Genomic DNA, 6000 nt, shown 5'->3' with positions numbered 1-6000 from the left:
TATACCCCACCCATCTGGCCAGGCCTCCCCAGCCACTCTGGGCAGCTTCCAACAGAATATTACAAACATGATAAAATATCAAACATTAAATACTTCCCTATACAGGGCAGCCTTTGGATATCTTCTAAAAGTCAAATAGTTGTTTATGTCCTTTACATCTGATGGATGTCAAAGAAATTTTAGGCAGTGTATAGAATTTGTATACTCATAACTGTCAGTAAAGTTTGACTATTCAATGACTCTGTTCTTAAGACTGGGGCTCAACTAATTGGCAAACCTATAGCTAAACTGCAATGTTTCAACCTGCAAATGGCTGAATTCTCATCATCATCATCATCATCATCATAAATACCACAAGGTGTAGCGCTGACCCCCAACTTGGACTGAGGATAAGGCAATCATTGGATACTAGTCAGGATGGCTAAGTCAAACCTCCCCTGTTGGAGGGAGGCTATTTATGAACAACACAGGCACTTGTAGGAGGAGAGAGGGCCATTCAGCTCACGTCGTGCTTGGCTCCATGATCACAGCATGAGTTTGCTCTTAATATATTAAGAAGACAGCACCTTAAAAAGCAGAGACATCACCTTGCCAACAAAGGTCCGTATAGTTAAAGCTATGGTTTTCCCGGTAGTGATGTATGGAAGTGAGAGCTGGACCATAAAGAAGGCTGATCGCCGAAGAATTGATGCTTTTGAATTCTGGTGCTGGAGGAGACTCTTGAGAGTCCCATGGACTGCAAGAAGATCAAACCTATTCATTCTGAAGGAAATCAGCCCCGAGTGCTCACTGGAAGGACAGATCCTGAAGCTGAGGCTCCAATACTTTGGCCACCTCGTGAGAAGAGAAGACTCCCTGGAAAAGACCCTGATGTTGGGAAAGATGGAGGGCACTAGGAGAAGGGGACGACCGAGGACGAGATGGTTGGACAGTGTTCTCAAAGCTACCAACATGAGTCTGACCAAATTGCGGGAGGCAGTGGAAGACAGGAGTGCTTGGCATGCTCTGGTCCATGGGGTCACGAAGAGTCAGACATGACTAAACGACTGAACAACAACAACAACAACAACAACAACAACATGCCAAAAATGTCCCCTACACTATCCAATTAGAAAAGGTGGGGGTGGGTTTAGGGAAGATCTTTGGGTAGGGTTTGTGTTTGTGTGTTAATATTCAGGTATCTGAGGGGTGTTTGTGAGTAGAGATGTTGGAGATACACCATCAAAGCATTCTTGACATATGCCTGTCAAGCCTCTGCTTAAATACCTCCAAAAAAGGAGACTCCACCACACTCCTTGGTAGCAAATTCCACTGCCGAACAGCTCTTACTGTCAGGAAGTTCTCCTAATGTTTAGGTGGAATCTTCTTTCTTGATTTCTAAGACACTCAAATAGGGGCAGGTGAATATGTCAATTTCAGTTTCTCTCAGTTTCTCATTTCTCCAGTTGAGTTCTCCACATTTCCACATCAGTTTGCAATTTTTTAAAAGAAAGTTCTCGTGGAAACCCATCAGTATCTTTGTGCAATTGTCTCCTACTATACACAATTGTATATGTAATTTTGCCTACTATACACATTTTTTGCAGAGCAATTACCCCAAATATAACTCGATCTTTGCGTGCAGTTTTTAGTTTTCAGTTCATGTTTAGGCACCCTTTACTCTAGGATATGCATATTGTAATAACTCGGCGGGAGAACCTGCATCACAAAATTCAGGGAGGTACAAATTTCTAAGGATGGCTATGCTTCTTTTCATGTGTTCCTTAGGAAAGTGCAGGTCAGTTTGCCATTCAATGTGAAAGGAACTTATTATTATTATTATTATTATTATTATTATTATTAATAATAATAATAATTTAACACCTATTAAATACAATGCCTCAAGCTGACAAGTGCTATCATGCCCTCTTGAAAGGTGAATGCTAATAGAGTCTGAGGGTATTTTTTCTTCCTCTTCTTTGGTTATCACTCGTAGCTGAGTAAGATTGTCTTCTATAAACATGGTTTATGGTAAACCAATTCTGGACCCACACGTCCTTCCACAGTGGGGACATAGGTTTCCGGGCGGGAGGTGATCACGGTGTGGATTTGCCAAGCGTGCCTCCCTCTTAGCACGTTTCTCCCTTGCGACCTGAGATCGAGTTTCTTCAAAGCCCATGACACCTTTGGTAAAAGGCTGTTCTCCAACTGGAGCGCTCGCAACTCCAACTGGGCACCACAGTTCAAGAAGGATACTGACAAGCTGGAACATGTCCAGAGGAGGGCAACCAAAATGGTCAAAGGCCAGGAAATGATGCCTTATGAGGAACGGCTTAGGGAGCTGGGTATGTTTAGCCTGGAGAAGAGAAGGTTAAGGGGTGATATGATAGCCATGTTCAAATATATCAAAGGATGTCATATAGAGGAGGGAGAAAGGTTGTTTTCTGCTGCTCCAGAGAAGCGGACACGGAGCAGTGGATTCAAACTACAAGAAAGAAGATTCCACCTAAACATTAGGAAGAACTTCCTGACAGTAAGAGCTGTTCAACAGTGGAAGTTGCTGCCAAGGAGTGTGGTGGAGTCTCCTCCTTTGGAGGTCTTTAAGCGGAGGCTTGACAGGCATATGTCAAGAATGCTTTGATGGTGTTTCCTGCTCGGCAGGGGGTTGGACTGGATGGCCCTTGTGGTCTCTTCCAACTCTATGATTCTATGATCTCTCAGGTGCTCTACACTCTGCAGCCATTTGAAGTCTACCTTTACCATGAACTCACCAAGTGGCTTTAGGTGAGCCTCAGACCTCTCGCCTTCAATGCGGGGGTAACAATTGCTAGAGCACGGTGTGGGTAAGGATGATCAAAATGATGTGGCGAAATGCTTGGAACAAAACGCTCAAGTGTTGTTGTTTGTTGTTATATGATCGCAAGGAAATCGTCTGGCTGGCAACATTCCCTTTAATTGGAACAAAGAATGTTTTCTGCCGCCACCGTCCTCGTTTCCAAGAGAACAATTCAGACCATATGCCATTTCCACCACCCCCATCCGTCTGCATCCGGTTTGCTGAGAAACAATAGCGGGATATACAGATCATAAACTGTGCGTGTGCTGGGCTCAGATCTCGAGATAGGCCCCACGTCTACAGTGATGCTATCGGGCTTGCATGGAAAGGCACTTCCAAAATACTTGCTAATTGCTTTGTTGGGTTGGCCGTGCATTGCACAGCCAAGGCTCAGCTCAAGTCCTGCAAAACTTCGAAGGCCTGGTGCAATGCAACTGCGGCAAGCTTCCTTTGAGCTTAAATTGTGCAGTGTGATTGAAAATTCAGCACCTTTGCGAAGAGGCCTGTTGCCCTTTGCTCTGCTGTACCTTCCTCACATTCACCTTGCAGGCTCAACTGACAAAGTGTTTGGCCATCTTTATATTCAAAGTGTTGGTGCTGACCTTGAAAGCCCTAAACAGCCTTCGTCTAGTATACCTGAAGGAGCATCTCCACCCCCATCGTTCGGCCCGGACACCGAAGTCCAGTGCCGATGGCCTTCTGGCGGTTCCCTCACTGCGGAAAGCAAAATTACAGGGAACCAGGCAGAGGACCTTCTTGGTAGTGGCGCCCGCCCTGTGGAATGCCCTCCCAGCAGATGTCAAGGAAATAAACAACTATCTGACTTTTAGAAGACATCTGAAGGCAGCCCTGTTTAGGGAAGTTTTGAATGACTGATGTTTTAATGTACAGTGGTACCTCGGTTCCGCGGAGCTGGTCGCTCCCCGATGCGTGCTTCTGCGCATGCGTGAAGCGCCGATAGAGTGCTTCTGCACGCACACACGCTGCGTAGATCGCTTCTGCGCATGCGTGCGCTGCACAAATAGCTTCTGCGCATCTGAGCACCACGGAACCCGGATGTAAACACTTCCGGGTCCGCGGTGGTTGGAAACCGAAGTGGTCCCAAACGGAGGCGGTCGCAAACCGAGGTTTGACTGTAGTTTTAATCTTTTGTTAGGAGCCGCCCAGAGTGGCTGGGGAAACCCAGCCAGATGGGTGGGATATAAATAATAAATTATTATTATTATTATTGTGCCGACCCTGTGAGGTAGGCCACAGAGCCTATCTGGTGCCTGTAACGCTCTGGACATCCATCATCATGTTCTGTTCTGTGCTGCTGCAGGCCACACCACGGGCATTTCCCAAAAACTTTCAAAGCCCTACTTGTCATCTTAAGGGCTAGAAGCTTGTTTTGCTTAAATGAAAGGAGAGAAAGGGGCTTTTTGAGAGAGAGAGAGAGAGAGAGAGAGAGAGAGAGAGAGAGAGAGAGAGAGAGAGATGCACAGTTTCTTTCTTTTTCTTTCTTGTGACTTTCCAGCTTGATCTATGAATCTGAACACAGGAGATCCAGTTTCAGAAACGCTTTTTCAAATACTGGAGCCCATAGGATGTTATTGAGTCACTCTCTCTCAGCCTGGCTTCCCTCACAGAAACGCTCTGAGGATTTATGAGTTACATTGCACAATCTGTTCCGCACAATCCCTTTGGGATTGGCTGCTCTCAAAAAACCCCAAAAACATTCCCCCCTAAACCCATGTGCCATGTAGGTGGGAGGACTCAGCAAGAGCCCAGTGAGGGCTGAGCATGCTCAGACACTGTGGAATGCTTGACGGTGGGGAAACTGAGGAACAGGGAAAGGAAATAGAGTGGTTCCAATCGGGGAAGAATGGCAAAGCATCTGCTTTTTTATTTCAATAATATTTTTTTAACAGAAGGTCCCAGGTTCAGTCCCTGGCAACTCCAGGTTGTTGTTGTTTAGTCGTTTAGTTGAGTCCGACTCTTCGTGACCCGATGGACCAGAGCACGCCAGGCACTCCTGTCTTGCACTGCCTCCCGCAGTTTGGTCAAACTCATGTTCGTAGCTTCGAGAACACTGTCCAACCATCTCGTCCTCTGTCGTCCCCTTCTCCTAGTGCCCTCCATCTTTCCCAACATCAGGGTCTTTTCCAGGGAGTCTTCTCTTCTCATGAGGTGGCCAAAGTATTGGAGCCTCAGCTTCAGGATCTGTCCTTCCAGTGAGCACTCAGGGCTGATTTCCTTAAGAATGGATAGGTTTGATCTTCTTGCAGTCCATGGGACTCTCAAGAGTCTCCTCCAGCACCAGAATTCAAAAGCATCAATTCTTTGGCGATCAGCCTTCTTGATGGTCCAGCTCTCACTTCCATACATCACTACTGGGAAAACCATAGCTTTAACTATACGGACCTTTGTCGGCAAGGTGATGTCTCTGCTTTTTAAGATGCTGTCTAGGTTTGTCATTGCTTTTCTCCCAAGAAGCAGGCGTCTTTTAATTTCGTGACTGCTGTCACCATCTGCAGTGATCAAGGAACCCAAGAAAGTAAAATCTCTCACTGCCTCCATTTCTTCCCCTTCTATTTGCCAGGAGGTGATGGGACCAGTGGCCATGATCTTGGTTTTTTGGATGTTGAGCTTCAGAAAGAAAGACCGTTGTAAACAGCTAAAGTTGTGAGCAGGATTGGAATATCACTCGTAGTTTTAGGGTGAATTCTGGACACAATGGAGATGTAAAAGATTTGGATCATCATAAAAGATGCAGGAGGAGATGATTAATAATAGGACCCACAAAGGGGAGGAGAGAAGTCCAGGAGATTCCTTGGAATCTTGTTTTTATGATTTATGTTTGATATATCTCTGTAAAAGTTTAATTAGAAAAACCAAATAAATAATATTTTTTAAAGTGATGTCCCCTGCTTGAAACCTGAGCTGCTGCGAAGCAATGCAGACAGTACTGAGCTGGATGAGCCCATGGGCCTGACTCTGTACAATGCAGCTTCTTTGGTCCCTAGGCTCTTGGACAGAAGCAGTCCTCCCCGCAACCTTTGGTTATGGGTCTCTCTCATGCATACATAAAATCAGGCACCCCCAAACTTTAGCCCTCCAGATGTTTTGGACTACAATTCCCATCATCCCTGACCACTGGTCCTGTTAGCTAGGGATCATGGGAGTTGTAGGCCAAAACATCTGGA

The sequence above is a fragment of the Zootoca vivipara genome, chromosome 4 (genome assembly GCF_965207765.1).
Source record: "Zootoca vivipara chromosome 4, rZooViv2.hap1.1, whole genome shotgun sequence".
In the NCBI taxonomy this organism is placed as follows: domain Eukaryota; kingdom Metazoa; phylum Chordata; class Lepidosauria; order Squamata; family Lacertidae; genus Zootoca; species Zootoca vivipara.
The sequence above is the reverse complement of the archived record's forward strand: the minus strand, read 5'-3'. Positions refer to the sequence as shown.